The 21871-nt window shown below is 45.3% G+C and overlaps 3 pseudogenes; all 3 read right to left on the bottom strand.

Annotated features, from left to right (window-relative positions):
- Positions 1-5174: 5174 nt before the first annotated feature.
- On the bottom strand, positions 5175-6320 carry LOC125532296 (BTB/POZ and MATH domain-containing protein 2-like; annotated as a pseudogene).
- Positions 6321-7429: 1109 nt separating this feature from the next.
- Positions 7430-8129, bottom strand: LOC147973206 (uncharacterized; annotated as a pseudogene).
- Positions 8130-10744: 2615 nt separating this feature from the next.
- LOC147973205 (BTB/POZ and MATH domain-containing protein 2-like) lies at positions 10745-13082 on the bottom strand (annotated as a pseudogene).
- Positions 13083-21871: the final 8789 nt, after the last annotated feature.

Genomic DNA, 21871 nt, shown 5'->3' with positions numbered 1-21871 from the left:
TAATGGTAACTCCATCGATTGTACAACTTTCCACCTCATGTAATGATAAAGGGCAGGACTCCTATCAGACACAAAATGGTGAAGAAAACCTTCGGCGATGTTTTTGCAAAGAGTGAGTGGCCGACAACACTAACTTCTCTGAAAAGTAGTACAATTTCAGCTGCTCGAAGGATTGTTTGAGTGTGCCGGAGACACATTGCATTATCAGCAACGTACCAATGACAAAATTTGTACCTATTATCAAGTTCCAATGAATGGCGCCCTGAGAAGATCTATTCCAGGATGCATGATCAGTGTGAAAGCTTAGATAGAAAAAATAGAAGAATGTTATCGTCTGAGATGCGCATTACTACCATGGAGGCATTCCTTCATGCACCTGTTCTCTATCATATCAAACATCAGGAACACTGAAACATAAATAAAATAAAAATGCATTAGGAGAAACAAAAATCAGGGAAGGAAGACAAGCGTGGTGGGTGAACCTGCCATGTCCTTCTAAAGAATCCTCAGAGCAGCTGCAACTCCGGGTAGAAGGGCACCCTCCTGCTCGTCCCGTTCCTGTCGCTGCCACCCACATGGCACACATTTGCGAGGAGGCCATCAGCTTAGCAGGCACGGTGTCACAGAGCAGGCACTTGCCTGTAAAGCCCATAATGTAGCATCATGGGTGGGATCACGCCGGAGTGTGGTCAGTGGCAAATTCTGAACTCCTGCTCCAGAGTGCCATGTTGAAACACTCATGAACTAACGATCCCATAGCAGATATACAGTAACTCCAGGGAAACGATAACTTGCTTTTTCTGAATTAATAGAAGCATCAAGAACTCCGATGGTTTCTCAGAATTTGCTTGGAGACGACAAATAATATGAGAAGACCAATCAGAGACCTATGAATCATCAATATGTCACCTGGGCTTCAACTATACTAACACAGAATTTAGCACATGGGATTAATACCCCTAAAAAATACCTTGATGTGAGCCCGAATTTGATTAGTTTGCTAATAAATTTGTTTTTTCCCCTTTGGTTTATAAAGCCTCCTACTATTTTTTTTGTCTCTACAAGGACACACCAAAAGAACCCGTTAGACAAGAAATACGTAAACATGCACAGATGAGTATATGAGATGGTTAACATATATCTGCGTACTTGCTGCAAAGATGAATGGTCAACATATAAAAAGGCGCAATCCAAAGCCTAAGTGGCACATCATTTGTAGAAACTGCAAGCCGAATCAAAGAACGACAAAACTGAAGAGCGTTGATTTTGCTTCATCATCCACAAAGTACCGAAAGAAGCTCATCCTGAACATTCCAAAGCAAGTATGGCGTAGAAGAGAACCTGTTAAAAACATACTGCCTTTTTACATGCTTTTCTTCATATTCTATTTGTAACTTCCAATAAATAGATATAGAATTGCATGTATATGCGCAGAAGCAGTTAGTAGCATGCTACAAAACCAGTTTATCCAGCTTCAAAATATTCATCCGAAAGATGACAACGATCCATTTTTTATCATCAAACAAAGTACCAAAACTATCCAAAAAGGTTACAATATATCAGCATCCTAAAATTTGTCTCTAATAGTAATTTTATCAGTATAACAATATATCATGCATAAGAGGGCTTATAGTGTTAGATGTACTGTTAAAGTTGGGATGTTGTTGCAACTCCAGAACTATGTATAACCATACTTGGTAAATCATAAAGCTCTAACTTCCAGAGTTCATAAGATTTAGTTTTTCCTAACAAATAGCTTCACCCTCACACAAGCATTGCAGAAGAAGGAAACAAACTTGTAGGCTCCAGATTTACTGGCTCTATAAGATCGTGAGGTGATTTCGCCTAGAAGGTAATAAACCAATCACCAAATTAGTTGAGATTGTTGAGAGAACACCGATTGAGTAGGAAACTGATCTCTCATCCATTCACTTGAACATTAATTAGATAAGGATCTTGCAAGCTACAAAATCTGCATGACTACGAAGGAAACATCATGTCATGGCATTCAACTACTTGTCAGCTTGTACATTAGGAAGACAACATATGCATACTAAATTACTAATGTGTCCTGCTAGGTCAGAGTTACCTGCAGCATGCAACGACCTTCATCATATCGTCCACATATATTGCTGATCGGCGCTGAATTTGACAGAACTCACATGCTTAGGTCTTAGTCTTAGCAACAAAAGGTAGCCAAAAAAATCCAACAAGCAGTGCGTGGGAACAGGCAAGTATTACATCTGGCCTTTGCTCGGAGGTGAAGCTTCATGGCTTCGTCGTAGTGGTAGATCACGATCCTGGAAGTGCCGCGGCGCCCTCGGCGACCACCTCGACTTGCACAAAGCGAGACACGTCCATGATGATTGGCCTCCACCATCCCTCAACGTCGCCATCATGGAGGAACAGCTGAGCCTCCACGAGCAGCTCGCGCTGTATGAGATGCATGAGAGCTGGCTCGGTGCGGGAGGTAGGCTGGAGGAGCAGATCGTGCGGCGACGCGCACCTGCGGAGAAGAGGAGCAGGACGGGTCGGCCTCCAGGGGGCACATGAGAGGTCGGCAGGTGATGGCCTGAGATCTGCGTTGTTCCTCGGTCATCACATCGTCGTGGGATACATGAGGTGAGGAGGGATGTGGAGAGAACCGGTGGAATTGTTAGGGTAGAAAATTCTGGTATGCTAAAAAAACTGAAGTGGTAGGTGGGATTGGACCGGAAAGTTAGGATTTGATCGTGGATTATTTCCAGGAGAGAATTGCCTTACCTGGAAACTGGGGATTACAACACGATTATTCCCTCGATCGGAAAAGACTTGAATTACGATCGAAGCGAAACGATGGAAGCGAATGACGACGTACCACGACCTACCATCAAAACCGCAGATTCCCCCTTTAGGATTGGCGTTGTATATGGAAGGGAAGGATGAAAGGATTGGTGTTTTATATGGAAGAGTGGGATCGATGGAAGGATGGAAGGGTTGGTTTGGTTCTGGTGATGCGTGAATTAAAACCGGTCCTGGTTTTCGGAGGGAGGAAAAAAATTGGTGGGAAGGAGATCGCCTGGTGGGGGAGAGATCGATAGAAGGGTGGGAACAAACTAACGAAACGAAGGAACGACGTACGTACTGAGACATTAGGAGTAGAGATATGTAGGTTTTCTATTTCGCTGAACCTTACATGTCTGCAATTGGTTGACAAAGAGCACAATTCTGTATATTTACTTATGCAAATAACTAAAAGCAGGAATGAATAAAATGTTGCCTGGCGATCGGCGATGGAGGGCCAATGGGAGCGGGAACGAAGTTCACAGGCGGTGGTGCCATGACCCTCTTCGAGCCAGGACGGCCCATCCTGGGTCTCATCGCATGAGCGCCGATACCCTATTTCTATTCAACACGACTCATGGTTCAGAACGCAGAATCATTTTTATAGCATGGTATATGGCGGGAAATAGAAGTGCTGAAATTTTGTATTGGCATGGTATACGGACGTATATTGACTGATCTGACTATTTTCATTTTCATTGGCGTGAAGTAAACCATGGTGATAGAAAAAAGGAAGTGATTGAAAGAAGGAAGGAGATTGATCACCGTTTGATTGAAAGAAGGAAGGAGATTGATCACCATCATGAATGAATTGATTGCGTTTGGATTGATTGTTGATTGATTGCGCTTGGTTGCCTTATGTGAATTATTTCTTTATACCAAAGATAGAGTCGATTGGAGGGAGAAAAGAAAATCAGCAGAGGGAGAAAACCGGTGGAGGGAGAAAAAAATCGCTGGAGGGGAGGGGGGATCATACGAAGGGGTTGGACGAAGAGGGGGAACGTAAGAGGGGAAACGGAACCTTACGTTTCTTTTAGGTAGTAGAGATTTAGGTAGTAGAGATAGAGATGTTTTAAGGACCCAAGCAACCAACCATTGTCAGTTTCTACAAAACAGGGCAACGTTGATGAGTCCTGCCATCATCGACTCGTGCCATTTGGTCATTTTCGACTGATTCTCTTGGTAGTCTCGTCTACAACGGTTTTACTTGGTGTAAAGGCATGTTTTTCAAAAAATCTGCTGTGTTACAGTTGAGTAGTATAATTCAGAAGCATATTTCCCGTTTGGAACACCAATGACTATAATCCAGCTAAAAGTAATAAGGTGAACAACAATGATATTCGACCGCAACATGATTCTGGAGAATGTTTTCACTATACTCACCCGCGATATTCCGCCATTTTCTCAAGACAACAACCACTCTGTGGCGCAGTTAAACGCCATTTTTTTTAACCACACAGTATACTTTTTTTTCGGCGGGGGCACCACACAGTATACACTACAACAGTTGTGCTTAACAGAAACTACAATACAAAAACTATCTACAAAACTACTCCCTCCGTTCATTTTTATAAGTCATTTCAGACAACTCAAAATAGCCTGTTTTGCACATTGTCTGGAATGTCTTCAAGGTCTTATAAAAGTGAACAGAGGGAGTACTAAACCTGTTTTCCCCTACAATCTCTTTAAAACTAATTTCCTTAAAATTAAAAATAAAAACTGAACAACCTTCAACAGCATAATGACTGAGACTCAACAGCATGGTGAAAAGTTGGGTCGCAAAATGGACATGGAAGCTCCTTTTTGCACCCTATGTGGAAAATATTAGAGACTCAAATACCTGCAAAAGTGAAGATATTTATCTGGCGCTGCCTACACGGAACAATTCCATGTTTCTGCATTCTCACGAATAGGCATATAATGAACTCTGAGCTATGTCATGTCCACAGAAAGGACGCTGAAGATATTCGACATATACTTCTTACGTGTGAATAGGCAAAATCTGTTTGAAAGGAACTTCACATCAAAAAGACGAGAAATGATGTCCTTGGGGTGGATCGAGCTGGGTCCTGTGTACTTGAATTTCTCCCCTATGATCCATATTGAACACAACAGTGCACGCATGTAGTAATTGAGTCAATAATAAGTAAACTAATACACAATGGGTAAGTGTGGTACGTACGTGCATGTGCAGTCTCAGCAATGTTTTCTTTTATCTAGCAAGAAAAGAAAGTGACCATTCTGCTCACATGAGTAGGTTGAATATGATTGATAAATAGTATTTTCCCCTTCAAACATACATGAAGAAGTAGCATAATGATTAATAATAAAAATAATAATTTGAATGGTTACTAAATTGCCATGATAATATCCTTTGCCGCTTTCCATTCAGCTGGGATGATTCTAGCTATCAGCTCCTTGAGAGAACAGATGGACAGCTGGATTTCAGGTGCTCATACCCATCACTTGCCATCATTGCCTCCAAATTGGGTGGAGAAGAGAGGAACTGGAAACAAGCTTCTTTGAGACGATGGAAACCATGCTGCTCAGCTAAAGCCAAGCTGGTTGCCACCATGCTGGAATCAATGTGACTGCACAGTTTCTCCTCAAGTATCACCCTCAGCCTCCCAATATTGTACCTGTCAGCCGCCACAAGTAGATGGCCGGCCATCACCACATCTACACATGGTTCACTTTTTTCACTGGCCATCTGAAGCACAGGAGCGGAGTCGGTGTATATAAAATGGAGCAAGGACTCGAATACATCAGGTTCCATGTCATGAATTTCGATAGTACTACTGGAACTCTCCTCCATGGCGCCGAGGAGCTCTGCCTTGAAGACGGGTGAGCGAGCAGCAAGGACACACCTGTGAGCAGAGAATTCCTGTCCCCCAACCTTAAAGGTGAGGTCTGCTGCATCCTTGTTCTTGAGCATGTCGCCGAAATGCCGGTGCAGGTCGCTTGGAGGAACCGATTTTTCTTCACCGTGGGTGTCCTTTATGACGGTGACATCGAACCTGATGGTGAAACAATCGTCTCTCAGATGCGCTGATGCCTCCAAATCAGCCTTCTTGATGAAGTCGTCGTAACCACAATATGAAACCTCCTTTGAGAAGGTTACAGGGTCGGAGGTACGGTTGCATGAAGCCACCGGTTCTCCATTCTTGTCAAGTACACTGACCGTGAATTTGGCCTTCACATCTCCGGCATCGGCAGATTCATGAAATAGATAAAGAGATATGAAATCAGAACAATCCTCGGGGTAACCGTTGGGGTAATATTCCACGTTCCAGTTGTGACCTCCAACACTGAAAGGGGTAGAAATGACGAACTCCCCGTTCTTCAGTAGCCCCTTTACTCTTGAGTATCCATCTACCTTTACCACATATGACCTTTCCTCAGATTCAGCTACCATGGCAGCAGCAAGCTTGCAGTGCTCTGCCATTATGGACTATGGAGGTGGGCTTGGAGAGTTGGAGTAAGGTGGAAGACTGGCGAGAGGGAAGATGCATTTGCTGCCTCTATCTATCTTTATATAGAGGTGTACAAGTACTCGGGGAAGTTAGATCCATTCGTTTCACATTCAGTCAAGGGGAAACAGTGACCTGTTCACACTTTCGATCTACTAGATGTTTGCGTTGCTGCATGTCATTTACTACTCGTTTGCCCTCACGAGGAGACGCCATTGTGTTGCAGCGCTCTGCCATTGGTGGAAGGTGAAAGGGGGCCACGATGGGGCATTGGCTGTGATTAATAATGATCAAAATCTGCAGCAGAGAACCAAGGTTGCTATTCGCGCGACCAGAAAATACGTGCAAGTGAATTACTCGAACAGAAAATACGTGCAAATGAATCGGTGATGTGAATGAACCGGCTGACATTTTTACTGACCGATGTAAGTCGTTCCTCTCTGAAGATAAACGAAGATCATGGTCGCGCGATTGCAATCGATGTACTTTGGTCTATCTGGCTAGCAAGGAATCAAAGGGTCGGCCATGGTTAAAATCTGGGTGCACAGGGCTAAGAAAGATGAACTTCTATCAAATGGATCACGAGCTGGCCAAGCTAGTCACCAATTTCCTTCCCCTTTGTTATCTTCCTTTGCACTTGTCCCTCCGTTTCTCTCCTGCTGTGTACCCTGGTATGTAAGAACTGTTGCCCCCAGTAAACGTTTTGTCCATGGGTATTTTATAAAAATCTGTAGGTATGGGTCTCCCCTCCCGTTTTACTTAAAACAAAAGGAAGTATAAATATGGCTGCGACCAGCTGAGTTGTTCTACTGTGTTACCAAAAAACGCTTTCGCCCCGCTTTATATAAAAAGCAACAACCAACCAACATCCGAAACCGATACAAACACAACACCCCACACCACACTCACATACACCCAAGGCCAGATACATATATAGGTGCCAAAGGGCTACAAAAGCAACATGGCGCACGACTCGAAGTAGACTACAGGAGAAGACATTAAGCATCACAACAGAGCCGCCGGCGCCCTTCCGATGAAGATATCACGAAGAGGTGAAGTTGAAGCTCGACAAAACCAAGCGCTCCAAGACGATGCCTTCGGGAAGGACATGACACAACACCGCCGCCACCGCCCGATCAAAAGATCAGATTTTCATCCGGAGCGCGACGAAGGGAGGGAGCAACCACAACGGAGGCTTGAGAAAGATGGCGACACCCGCAGGCGCCGTCTCCGTCGGTTTGGCCAAACCAGACAGGTTTTTCACCCTGGCTCGCAAACTCCGCCTCTGACGAGAACATCGAGATGGCAGCCACCACACCGCCTATGCGGCCATGGCCACTAGCCGCCCACACCTGAGCCACGAGCTCAGCCCACAAGCACTGCGGCTCCCACCTCCCGGGCCGCCGCCCGGGAAACAAGATGCCCCAAAGATCCATCATGACTGTGAATGATGACCAACCGGCAAACTCCGGCCGCCGAGAGAGCCGCCAGCGGCCGAAACGACCAGATTGATTGGGGAGCAACCAGGTTGAAGAAGAGGTCGGGCGGGAGCGGACTATGTCGACACCCAGCACCCTTGCCGGTGACAGGTGGCCCGACCGCATCGGCGCCACCCATCTGTCCCACCCCCTCTCCGAACATCATCCCTGATGCCCAACCAAAGCACCCTGCCTGGATCCGCACCTAGCCCAAACCTGTCACCCGCTCAACGACGCGAGAAGCCGGACCAGCCACCAGATGCAACCATGGAAGATATCTAGAAGCATCCACAAGGACCGCCCGCAGACGAGAGGACGCCGGAGCACGTCCAGCCGCCGCTGCACACGGCCCGCGCATCGCCGTGAGTTGCTACCACACCGTCGCAGCCCACCCATGCTTCAGCCCGAAGACCTCCACCAACACCCCGCGACCACCACCGCCAGCAAGAGGGACCGAAACCGGCAGCACACACCTCCAGAGCCTCCCGCAGCCGACCATAACCAGCCTAGGCGCCGCTGCACGCGCCAAGACCCTGCTGACGAGGCCCCACCCGCTGCCAGACCCAGCCGAGATCTGGATCTAGGCGCACGTGGGAAGCCGCCGACGCTGGCACGGCGCGCACCGCCGCCGCCCATAGCCCTTCACGCCACCGCCAGGAGGACGTCCTGCTGATTTGGTCTGCTCCTCTAGTTTTAGGTTTGGTTGGTTTAGTTGTGTCCTTCACCCTGCTCGGGCTTAGCACCTGTCTCTCTCTGCTCCGTACACCATGTTTATGCCTTTTTGCGTTCATGGCATGTGTTGTATCCTTTATTGTACTCTTCTATCAATGAAATGATACGCAACCTTTGCGTATTCGCAAAAAAAAAAACTAACAACTGGCAAATTAAAGGGGAGCACTGGAACACCAATGACAGTACAAGTTGAATGTATGACCGCAACGACTCTTTTTTCTGGTGATCACGTTTAACATCTTAACAAGCTGCAGAGACTTTTGAGAATGTTTTCACTGTACTCAACCACAACAACCACTTCTTTTTTCTCCCAGCGCATCATATATTTAGCGGACAACATAAGTACAACAGTTGTGCTTGACAGAAAACTACATAAACCTGTTTCCCCTAAACATCTATTTAAAACAGACTTTTCTAAAACTGAATCTAAACAGCCATCATCAGCATAAGAAAGACGCAGCAGCACTACGAACGATATTCAGAGGGAAATAATAACCAATGTCCCTTCACAACTACTCAGCGTATTAGCTATCAATAATCAGTGATTCTTTGTCGGAAAAAAATCAATAATCAGTGATTTAAACTGAACTAAAACACAAAGCTATCAAAAATCAGTGATTTAAACTGAACTACAACACAAAGCTATCAATAATCAGTGCTTTAAACTGAACTACAAAACGAAGCTATCAATAAACAGTGCTTTAAACTGAACTACAACGCGAAGCTTCTATTTTCTGAAAAACAAAACAGAGTCTAGACCATCCATGCTGGGCACTGGAAAACAGATGAAACTAATTCTGCATCCTGCTGAACCTAACCATGCACCCATGAAGTAATATGCTCAATAATTAAACTAATAGAGTGCAGTGGCGGAGCTTGACAAAAACCTATGGGGGGGCCAAAGAGAATTTTTTTAACCAACTACAACAAACCAGAACTTTTAGCCTCCAGGCAAATTTATACTTATATTACCCATATTGGTCGCAAAATACATGTATGATTAGCAATATATACATTATAAGGAGCTAACTACACCAAAATATACGACTTCTCTACATGGATATACTGCTCATCCCTCAAACTTCAAAGACATTCTCTGAGCAAACCAACAACTACAAGTTTGTGGTCGCAATGCAGGATCTCGCTCCAAGAATTCCATACCTCAAAACACAACAGGAAGAGGAACTGGATTATTTGTTCCAATTCAAGAAGCAGAGGTAAAGGTTGCGCTGGTGGAGGATCTTCTGGTACTGCATCTTGTTGATCTGTCGTTTGTCTTTTGAAGTACTACTGAATGTTGCCGCTGCTGCCATTAACCATGGTCACTTGATCAATCTAATCCCGTTTTGAGATCAAATACAAATATGTGATGCAAACACAAAAAATCCCGAGTTAGATCAGATGAATAGGCATACTAATTGCTATATGACTGATCAAACTCCTACAGGAAGCAACAAAAATAACAAATTTTGGTGCTGCCCCAGTTTCCCCAGTTTCACTATCCTACTCGTACAGATCACACGGACGGGGGATCCAAATTGCAAGTTTCCAACAGTTGTGGGCGCAGCCGCATGGAGCACTTACAAATTCGTACGGGGAGGACCGGAGGAGTGGCCGGCTGGCCGGCCGTCCGATGTGGACGACCACCAGACCCGCGAGGCCAGTGGCGAAGAGCAGCCGTCGCCCCACGACGATGCCCTTGTTCCTCCCTCCTCGGCGCCGAGATGTTCGACGGCGGCGTGCGCGGATCAGGGCGAGCTTCTAGTCGACACCGCCGCGTCGAGCGAGTGCGGCGGCATGGCGGCAGGTTGACTGGTGGCTGGAGGCGAGCGTGGTTGTGGAATGGCCGAACAGGGAATAGAGGCGAACAGTGGACGGAAGCATGTTACGCTGGCTCTCAGCCTGCGGTGCGCGTGCGTGCACGATGGTCTGATGGGGCATTAGCCCATTACTTACATTAGTAATACCTAGTAAAAAAAAGTTCCCATTTGGGCTGGGGGGGCCACGGCCCCCTCATACCTCTACATAGCTCCGCCGTTGATAGAGTGGATAAGAAAGGTACGTACATGGGGAGTCTCAATAATACTAATTCCTTTTATCTCACGTTAAAAGAAACTAACCATTCTACTCACCTGAGTATATTGAGTATGAACGATAAGAAGCATTTGTTCAGAAACATAACCATTCTCAGTACTAAAAACTTGGATGACATATAAAATAACAGTACCAAATGCATTACTACTAAATTTCCATGATAATATCCTTTGCCGCATTCCATTCAGTCAGGAGAGTTCTAGCTTTAAGCTCCTTGAGAACGGACGGCGGGACGGGCAGCTGGACTTGAGATGTTCATACCCGGCGCTTGCCATCACCGTCTTCAAATTACAAAAAAGGGTTTTCTCCCGCTTTGTATTACAAAGCAACCATACGATACAACCAACGATGGGTGTTGGGGCGGAAGAAGCACAAGCACGCCCAAAAGAAAAGAAAAAAAGGAAAAGAAACGAAACAAATGCTGATAACGGCGGATCGACAAAAACGACGAAGCCTCGTGACCGCTGCGTCCACCGGAGATCGCCCAACAAGCACTGAGACTCCGAAGCGCCGGTACCAATCAACACCTCCAAGAAGGAACGTGACGATGACGACGCTGCTGCCAAGGGTTTCCCCCGGTACGCGGCGAGGAAAGAGGCAGGGTAGCCCCGACGCCCTCCAGGAAGGTCTGGCGGCACCCTCAAGCGCCACCGCGTCGGTGTCGGCCAAGCGAAAAGGGATTTCTCCCGATCCCAGCCTCTACCTCAGGCACTTCGGAGCTCGCCACCAAACCGACCAACACCCAGCGCCAACACGGACACGAAGCTTCCCACGTTGTCTCATCACAGCACCGCGAAGATGGTCTGCACAATGAAGAAGAGGAGTCGGGACTAGTGCAGCAGCACCATCGGCATGCGGGAGGGCCCCACCTCCACCGTCCACGACGGTAGCCGACCGGACGCTATAGCAGGAGCCTACCGGGCCCGTGGCCCCACAAGCCCGGCCGGGCCCTCAAAGGCCCGAACAGCTCCCGCCTCCGCGCAGCAGCTGGCACGCCGTCGGCGTCACTGTCCCAGTCCAAGCCGCTCCCCTGCCTCCCCATACAGAGGGCGTCGCGATCGCGCCGGAGCCGACCCGCAAGAACCCAGAAGGGACCCTATGGGCCCGGATCTGGGCCGGGGACATGCCGCCGGCCGACCAGCACCACCGAACCGCCTTGCCGCCAAGAGGCGGCACCACCACGGTGAGCGCCGTCGGCCTCCGCACCAGGACGCTGGACCGCCACCGGCCGAGCAGCACCGCCGCCTTCCCCCACCCCGGGAAGGAGGAGCGCGCGCGGGGAAGGAACGACCCGCCGCCACTGACACCACCCGGCCAGATTCGGGGGCGCCCGCCGGCGGCGACGGGGGGGGGGGGGAGAGGGACGAAGAGGGGGCGGACGAGGAGGGAGGGGGTCGCGTGCCGCCCCAGCCGCCTCCTGGGGAGACGGCAGAGGCGGCGGGACGAGGAGGGGAAAGGGGGGAGGGGCGGGGCGGGGAGCCTGCGCTCGCGCGGGGCGGCGGCGGGAACGAGGGAGCGGGAGCGGGGGAGTGGGGCGCCGCGCCGGGCGGGCGGCGGCGGCGGGGAGGGCCTAGGGCCCGCCGGCGGCAGGGGAACCCTAGCGGGAGCGGGGGTCATCGCCTCCAAATTGGACGGACAAGCGAGGAACTGGAAACAAGCTTCTTTGAAACCATGGAAACCATGCTGCTCGGCTATAGCCAAACTGGTGGCCACCATGTCGGAATCAATGTGACTACCCAGTTTCTCCTTGCATATCTGCTTCAGCCTGAAGATATTGTACCTGTCAGCCGCCACTAGCAAATGGCCAGCCATCACCACATCAAGCACCGGAGGGACCGAATCGGTGTATATGAAGTGGAGCAGGGACTACCTGCACAACTCTCCTTCATGGCGCCGAGGAGCTCCACCTTGAAGATGGATGACCGAGCTACAAGGACACACCTGTGAGTAGAGAAACTCTGTCCGACGACCTGAAAGGCTAGGTTTGCTGCGTCTTTGTTCTTGAGGAGGTCACCCAGATGCTGGTGCAGGTCGCTTGGAGCAACCCTTGTTTCTTGGCTCTTGATCTCCTTCGCCACGGTGACATCGCACCTGAGAGTGAGGCAATCGTCTCTCAGGCAAGGTTTTTAATTTCGGGGACCAAATTAATTCGGAGCTCACTGTAATATGCGAAATTTCAGAAATTTCGTATATTTCAGAAATTATTTCAGATTTTGCGATTTCAAGTTTCACTTAATTTGCATCAAAATTTCAGGGTTAAAGATATTTCGCAACCCACTAAAATATGTGAAATTTCGGAATGGCCCTTACCACCGTTCGGGTAATATCTCACGTCCCAGTCGTGGCCTCCAACATTGAAAGGGGTTGGGATCGTGGGCTCCCCGTTATTGAGTAGTGCCTTGGCTCTTGAGTGTCCATCTACCTTGAGCACATACGACCGTTGCTCAGCTACCATGGCAGCAGAGATCTTGCAGTGCTCTGCCATTGTTGAAGGAATAATAGCTAGCTTGCGAAATAGAGGCCACAATCTGACCTTCCTGATATCTCGCACTAATAAAGAATGACAATAATACAAGGTACATATATATACAAACAAATGCCTACGATCCTAACCATGATAATGGCATGATTGTGTTAACACGAAGGACGTAAATATGGGAAGGAATAACTGAATATGCGAGATATTCGGTCTGCCTAATGCTCCCCTACAGACACAACGGAAGATTATCAAAGGAGATCTTGGGTCAAGTTCACGGATGGGGAGAAATCACTAGTGTATATAGACTTTTTTTGTGAACAAAATCTACAATAAATAACTTTTTTTAAGTACATCTACAGAAAATATACTCCAATAGAATGCACAGATCACGTGTTGTAGGAAAAATGGGTATTAATTCGGAAGCATCTTGACCATTTGGAACACTAATGGCTGTGTAAATCCAGCTGAATGCAGCGACCACAACACCAATGATAGAGATTTTGGAGAATGTTTCTTTTGGTGTTCAAGCTCATCTATGACCATTTGGGAAAACCATGACGATGGGCTTGATCATGGTGTAAATCATGAGGATGACTTACTTGATAGCGATACAAACAAGATAACAAAAATAATTCGGAAATGATAAATCCCGAATATTCGGATTTTAAACATGGCAATCCGAACGTTCTTTTAGGGCAACTTTAGTTCAAGTGAGGTTGGCAAAAATGGCAATTTTCTGTCAAAAAACAAACTGGGAAAAGTTCCCATATTTTATCAACTAAAGTTGCCATAAAAAAAACATTTGGGGTGACATGCTTAAAATCCAAACGTTTAGGATTTATAGGGGTCCAAATATTTTGACGCCAAAAATGCTATATCCTCATTGGCAAATCAAAACGGGTATGTTCCTATGGAGACCACCAACCGGGGTACTCAATTGCTCCTGTACATGCCAATGCCACCCTTCGGTTTTCCTCCTAAGGATTAAGAGAATCTCTAACCAATCCTCTGTAAAGCTATAACTCTCTATTTTTCATCCTCTCACTGCACCTAACCGATGTCTCAACTGTTAGTAAATTTTACTGGGAGGCCTCAAAAGTGAGCCCAACTCTCTCAAATATACTCGTCACCTCCCAGAGCAAAAGTTTCGGCACCCTCTCTTCCCGCCCAAAAGCGGCCACCACTTGTAGCCATCATTGACCATTCTCGGTGCTGCCACCGCCGATGCCCCCGATTCCAGCCAGGATGGAGAGGCAAGATCCTTCTGCCACCCCGCTGGCCACTGCTGCCGGAAACGACCCCCGCACTGCCGCCTGCACCAAGGAAGAGGTAGGGCACCAAGAACCTACTTGGGCCACCGCACCGACAACCAACTCCGGCAACGAGGTCGGTGGCAAGGCTGCGGCGTCTCCGACGATGGTAGGTCGCCTCCCACGACTCCAGCAACGCAATAAGAAGTGTGAATGGTGGTGATGATGGAGGTGGTCATGATTACTTTGGTGATTATAGTGTTTGAGTTCCTGTTGCATGCCTTCTATTGGGCTCGATCCGCAACATAAGACATGTTGTGTTTTGGTGATTTTGGATCAAACTTGATTGATGTGGTGCCTCTTGTATGAGTTGTATGCATGTTTTAATTTGATTTGCTTGATCGATACAGCTATATGTGTGTTCATGATTTATTTGTTGTGCATGTTGAATTTGAATCATTCAAATGATTGAATCTCATTCTTCTTTACCTAATAATAAAGCAAATTGGATTTCTTTCGTCCGTCATGGCATTTTTTAGAAAAGTCCCTCTATTTCAAAGAATTCAACCCGCAGTCCTGTTTTAAGTTAAAACGAATCGTTATTTTCGTATTTTACACAAAAGTCCCTGTCTTTTCTTGAAATCAACCCGCCGTCCGAATTTAAGTCACACCCGAACTGTTATTTTATATTTTTCGAAACCCCCCCTAATATTTTAGGTAATTCATCCACGGATCATATTTAAGTCAAAAAATACTTTTTAAAATCATCCATATCTTTTAAACCATAACTTTGATTTAAACATGTTATATATGAAATTTGATTAGAAAAATATGTAGAATATGAATATGAGATTATTTTACCTGTTAAGTATTTTTAAATATTATTTTGGAATATATTTGAGTCAAACCAAATGATTTTCTAAATTATCTGTATCTTTTAAACCGTAACTTCGATTTTAACATATTATATATGAAATTTTATTAGAAAAATATGTGGAATCTAAATATGATGTTAATTTTACCTGTTAAATATTTTTTAAATATTGTTATGGAAGCAGACTTATAATTTATAGCGCAAGATTTGTTTTTTTTCATACCAGCGGCGATCCGGACTGCAAATAAACACCCCACTATAACCATATACGAAAAAGAAAACATCGATAACTACACATGCATACCTCTGAAAAATGTCGCAAGGAGAGAGAGAGAGAAAGAGAGAGAGAGGGAGAGGGAGGAGAGAGAGGGAGAGAGAGACGCCTTAGGATTCACCATATTCAACACACATTTTTTGTTGTTTTTTGTGAACGCCGAGGGCATCGTCGGCGAGGGTGAGAAGGAGGATAAGCGGTAACACAAATATGATGCCTCGCAAGAAATAAAGGAGATGGACCTATTGTGGTCTTGAGTGATGATTGTTGAGTTAAGAGCGTGTGTTATGCTTTCTCTCCCGTTGCAACGCACGAGCTCTTTTGCTATTATAACAAAGTGTGTACATTGTTAAATTTTTCCAACACTTTTTCAAAACGAAAAAGCTAAAATCCTGCCGACTGGCAGTTTGCAACAAATCCAGACGACACCAGGCAACGTTGGATCATGATCGCGCGGTGGCCATTCTGCATGCTGTCGTTGTCGCTCCCGTGGTCCTCCGCCTCACGCATGCATATCGCTGTCGGTCTCTGCCTCCAGATTTGTTGTTTAGTCCGCGTGGTCCCGTGGTCTCCTAGCCTGCTAAGCATTCATTGACCCCCGATTCAAAGTGATCCCGTAGTCTCAGCCCAGTTTGCAGTTGCATCAACGCCATGCAGGAGTGCTTCGTTAATTACGTACATGGATAATTAGCTAGCAATGCATGCATGAAGCATGCCAGCAGCCCACCACTGTACGAAATTAAATTCATGGAAAAAATAAAGTATACGTAAATGAAGATGTTCTGGAGGCAGGCATGCATGTGCATACACGTACGTGATCCTTTCGTTGATGATGCACGGGTATATTTGAAACGAAATTATTTGGCTGATAGATAGATATTGCGCGGAGCTTGGGACGTATTCATACATGCATGACGTCAGGTCAGACCATGCTGATCGAGATCTGTTTCGGCGACTTGGCGCGCGTGGGCTCGATCAATTTTTTTAGTTGCATGGTGAGTTAAGATGATCGCGTACACGCGCCGAGTCTCTCGTGAGTGTGCCGCCATGCGTGCGAAACGAGCCGCACTGTTAACATGATATTTTTTACGTCCCGAAGTTATGATAACTTATGTGCACCCTCATGGTAATTTTCGCGCCGGAAGAGGGGTGATGAAATATGCCCTCGGTAACTTTGACGCCCAAGGGGCAGGGGTGGTTGATGAAATATCACCCTGGTGACTTTTATACGAATAACATGGTAACTCACAAAAGCAGACCTGATAACTTATGTATCTCGGTCATGATTACTTTTGGCATGAGGGGAGGGGTTGATGTATCCCCAGGTAACTTTTGTGTGAATAGCATGATAATCACACATCGCAGGCCTGATAACTTATGTGTCTAAGTCCTGATAACTCTGGTGAGGGGTTGTTTAAAAACATACCCCCGATAACATTTGTGTAAATAGTTTGGTACTATATACACATTGTATATGTGATAACTCATGCACAAACACTGCGGTAACTTTAACCTGATCACCTGATAAGAAGGTTAGAGAAACCAGGTTTATGTGCCCTTATGAAGGCGGCCTTGAGTCCTTAGCCTTTGAACCAAACTCTAGGGAACGCTCAAATGCCTGACGTCTCAACTGCAATGGTGAACTCAGTGACATACACTGAAATGGATTGCATCTTTTATTTAAGCCAAAGGCTAGAAAACCTATTTCAAATGAGTTTGGGCTCCGTTAAGTTATCCTCATTTCCTGAGATAAGCGCAGTTCAACAAAACTAAAAGCTAGATATATCGTTGTAAAGTAGAGCTAGACTGCATGATTGGATTGTATAGAAGGATAAGAAGGATTTTAAAATTCCTTCTTTTTTTCTTAAAACGAAAGAATAAAGAGAGTGGGATGGGATGAAAGTAAACGCAAAGAGCTGATTCGATCAAAGAACCTCGCAGCCCCCCGTGATATCTATGTAAACAACGTGGTAACATATGTCGCACATGCATAATAACTTAGCCTAGAAGTGGTAACTTTTGACCGAAATAAGTCATTTGAACATATCAATATGGGATCTAGTTTTGAAGGTCTCGTCGCGACAAATCTTTTATGTGAAAATAGGGTTTTCGATCAAACCGACGGTTTGAGATACAAAACATTTTGAAGTTTTGAAATAGGGAGGAATCTAGGATGACATCAACAATTATGTCCTCTAGTTCATTTGCACGTGGGAAGAAGGTTGGTTGACCATTTATATGCTCCGGTGATTTCTTTATAAACAAGATGGTAACTTATGAACGAGAGATGTGATAACATACTTAGCCTAGGCCTGATAACTTTTGATCTAAAAAAAAGTCGTCGGAACATATCAATATGGGATCTAGTTTCGAAGGTCCCTTAGCGACGAATCTTTTATGTAAAAACGGGTTTTCAATCAGAGCGACGGTTTGAGCAACAAAACATTTTGAATTTTCTCATTGGGAAGAATCTTTGATGACATCATCAATTCTGTCTTTTACTGCATGCATGTAATTAGTTACTCTAATCAAGAGGGAATGCTAGGCACATGCAGAAGGAAGTGAAATAATGTGGAGGCATCGCAATGCACTCGTTTGGACAGCGTGCGGATCTGTTGCAGAATTCCTGTCGGCAGGAAGTTAGCACTGTCCTTTTCAAAATAGTGATTTTTTTAAAAAAATAAGAAATTTGAACATTCTTAAATATTTGGGAACATGTTTTTACTTATGCGAACAATTTTTCAAAAGTTTTAACACTTATTATAGTTTGCGATTTTTTTCAAAAATGTGAACAATAACTGAAAATGCAAAAAAATACATTTTGAGAACATTTGTTCAAAACATGTTTTTTCTTAAAATGGCAACCTTTTTTAACAAATTTAAGAGAAAATTCAAAACACAAATTTTTTAGACAGGGACATTTTTCAAAGGTTTGTGAATAATTTTCTAAAGAAATTGAAGAACTGAACATTTTTTCAAGCAAATTCTTACAACTGTTGAATATTGTTTGAAAACAAAAAAAACGAACATTTTTCAAATTTGCGAATATTTTTAGAAATGTGAACATCTCGGTTCCCAAAACTGGGTTTTATAGTATTGTCTCTATCTACAAATGGGTCGACACATCTCGGTTCGGTCTGTCGGTCGGCTATGCGAAATAGCTACTGTAGAATCTGACATCTACATTTGTTAAGCTGACCGGCAAAAATTAAGCGCACACATGACGTAGGTCTGACCTCAGCTCGGCTCATTCATGAAACACGACGCGACTTCCTATCACCTGGTCATGTTACCCACATGGGCCTTTAGAGATTTTCTGAAATTTTTATATGGGGTCTATAGCCCATACTACATTTCAACAGGGAGGTGATCTTGACTTGTTCTCGAATGGACGATTGGGTTTTTTCACGAAAAGTTGGAAGGGGCACAACTTTAGTTAGTCGATCCCCACGGACGAAGCCAATGTTTTTGCAGTAGAAAACAACATAGAGAACGGGGCGGGCGTTCTTCAGTGATCAGATTGACATGCTACGATGCTAACGAGGGTCTCAATTGGCAACCACGCAAGGGATCACATACGACGGCCGTTCGACGGGTCAATGTATACTTGGGAGTGGGACAAGTGTTTATAACCAGGTTTGACAACACTCTTCTGAGTGAAGCATAACCCCGTTGAGGGACCTCAAGTATTGATGAACACTCAACCAAATGCCAATCCATCGTCGACACGGGGCAAGCTTTCCTTGGGATGTTTCCTTTACGAGCCTGCACCCCGGAGGGAAATTCACTAGGCCTGCAGGATCGTCTCAAAGGGAGTCTAGGTCTCACATTGAGTGAGAGCTCCATTATCCTAACATGAGAGATGGATTACCTGTGACCCACGGGGTACCTTTTATAGGCCTAGGACCTTGTACAAATAACCACCAACACTTGACCCATGGGAAAAGCAAGGGAAAAAGAGTAAACTCTTGGAAAGTCTAAATTACCCTTAAAATTAAAGGAAAGTAAGGCTATTCTAGTCTTCTTGTGTCTACGCACTTGGTTCATGGAGGTGTTGATGTCTAGTCCATGATGGATAGCATGAGTGGGCTTCATCTCTCCTTGGGCCTCTGACTATTGGGTTGTCCCCCTAAAAAATGACTATTGGGTTGCATCTTTTTCAAAAAAGGGCGCTTTATTACTTAAAAGATTTAAGCATTACACTCAGCCTCTGCATAGTTAAGATGCACACAGCCAAACAATATCCTCTCATTCGAAAAAAAAGGCAAAATACAAGGAAAACATGTAGTATCCGTATAACGCCTAAAGCGGAGGGAGGCCAATCCTAAGATCATGCTGCCACCGATGTTGGGTAAAAGTATCCCTCGCCGTAGCCTCCAATCGTGTACACACCTTCATAAACAGGTCTTGATTCTTCACACGTTGTAGAGAGGACCATAAACGAAGAGTCCCGGTACATCTGTAGATAACCTGCATATGAGAAGTACTTTTATCGTTAAAAACCTTATCATTTCTACAGAGCCAAAACGACCAAATAACGGTAAGCGCTCCCACTCTGAGAAGGGTTCTAAACCTGTGATCAATCCCATGTAGCCAGTTGCCAAATACATTAGCAACACTACAAGGATTTTTCATTTTTATCCTTCGTATTTATTTATTTATTCATCAGGTGTCGTTGCTTGTGTGACCAATGAAAATGGAGCCCTTAGGAGAGAATTCTTGGCCCAAAAAACATTTGATTTTTTTTCATTATGTTGTTCTACAGTTTCCAGCTCAAAAAACAATCAACAACATAATGAGTGGGAACAGCGCATGGTGAGAAATCGTGGTGCACAAATGTACAGGGAAGTTCCTTCGCGCACCCTATGTGGAAATTATTATGAAGACTCAAATTACCTACGAAAGCGAAGATCTTTATCTGGCGCTGCCTACATGGAACAATTCCATGTTTTGCATGCTCACGAACAGGCATATGATGAACTCTGCGTTATGTCATGTCTGCAGAAAGGATGCTGAAGATATTTGACATGTACATTTTACGTGTGGAAGGGCAAACTGTGTTTGGACTTTGCAAGGAACTTGGCATCGAAAAGATGATAAATGGTACCCCTGGGTGACTGGGTCCAGTGTACTTGAATTTCTCCTCTGATCCAAAATGGCAGGAGCAGTACATAGTTACTGTACATTTCAGGATTTTGTCACTACAGCCTGTTGGTGCATATGGTGGGAGAGGTGGCAGAAAAGGAATGGCGAGCGTGTGCAGAACCCTTCCAAATCGATGGTGGCCATCAACACCTTGGCAACAAACCAACACCTCCGAGGCGTAGTGGTCAGAGGAAACCACCCCATGGTATGCTTTTACTGAATGTTTATGCTGGTTACTCCCATGCAGACAGTTCAGGAATAATAAGGATCATGCGGTGCCATCGTCCATGATTTTGGTGCTGCTTCGGTGTCAAGTCCTCTAGCTACTCTGAATATATCAGAGATGATGATGAACGATGAGTGTGGGATTGTTGGACCCAATCCACTGTGGTGTGCGGACTGTGTGCGATGAATGGGTCCAGTGCTTAAACCTGGTGTATACTGCTTGGTTGTTGTTTATCGAAGAAGAATAAAAATGTCTGCATCTCCCTCTCTGTTTCTCTGTCCGCTCTTCTCCTTTCTCTGTTCTTCCCCAGTTTCCCCAATCCTACCTCAGTTCTCCTGTGCAACCTATCAGGGGCCTCACATTCTAATTGCCCCCTGAATCAGGTTCTTGATGCCAATACAGCTGAAGCTATCACACTCCGTCAGTCTGCCTTGGAGTGGTTCAGGAGCTGACAATCAATGAAAAGCCATGCAACCACTGCAGCAACTATTCTCTGCTAATATCCGGACAGAATGAAGCAACACAAGCATCTAATGTTATAATGTATCAAGGACATGTGCAAACTACCGTTGTAGTCGGTCGATACAAAACAGGGCGGCGCCGTGGCGGTGACGATACAAAGCAAGAACGGCATGCATGAAGTAATCGACTCATCAATAAGTAAACTAATACACAATGTGTAAAATTGGCAGAAGCGTCTCGCCATCGTACAGGGCCACATGATTGTAGTTATATTGCGGGGCTTATCCCGGCTGCATACATTGGGGTTGTTACAAAAGATCACTTGCACGAGAAGAATAGAGGAAGATAACAGCAATCAGACTTAATGATTAAATAAATACACAATGGATAAGTCTCAATAATGCTTTCTTTTATCTAGCAAGAAAGGAAAATGATAGCCATTCTACTCACATGAGTAGATTGAATACGATTGATAAGTAGCATTTTTGTTTCGAAACATACATGCAGCCATACATGGAGTACTACTAAAATTAGGATGTCTACATGATGATAGTACTGTAGGCA

The sequence above is a fragment of the Triticum urartu genome, chromosome 5A (assembly GCF_056163025.1).
Source record: "Triticum urartu cultivar PI428250 chromosome 5A, HENAU_Tu73, whole genome shotgun sequence".
In the NCBI taxonomy this organism is placed as follows: Eukaryota; Viridiplantae; Streptophyta; class Magnoliopsida; order Poales; family Poaceae; genus Triticum; species Triticum urartu.
Note: the sequence above shows the minus strand (reverse complement) of the source record. Positions and strands in the feature narration are given on the sequence as shown.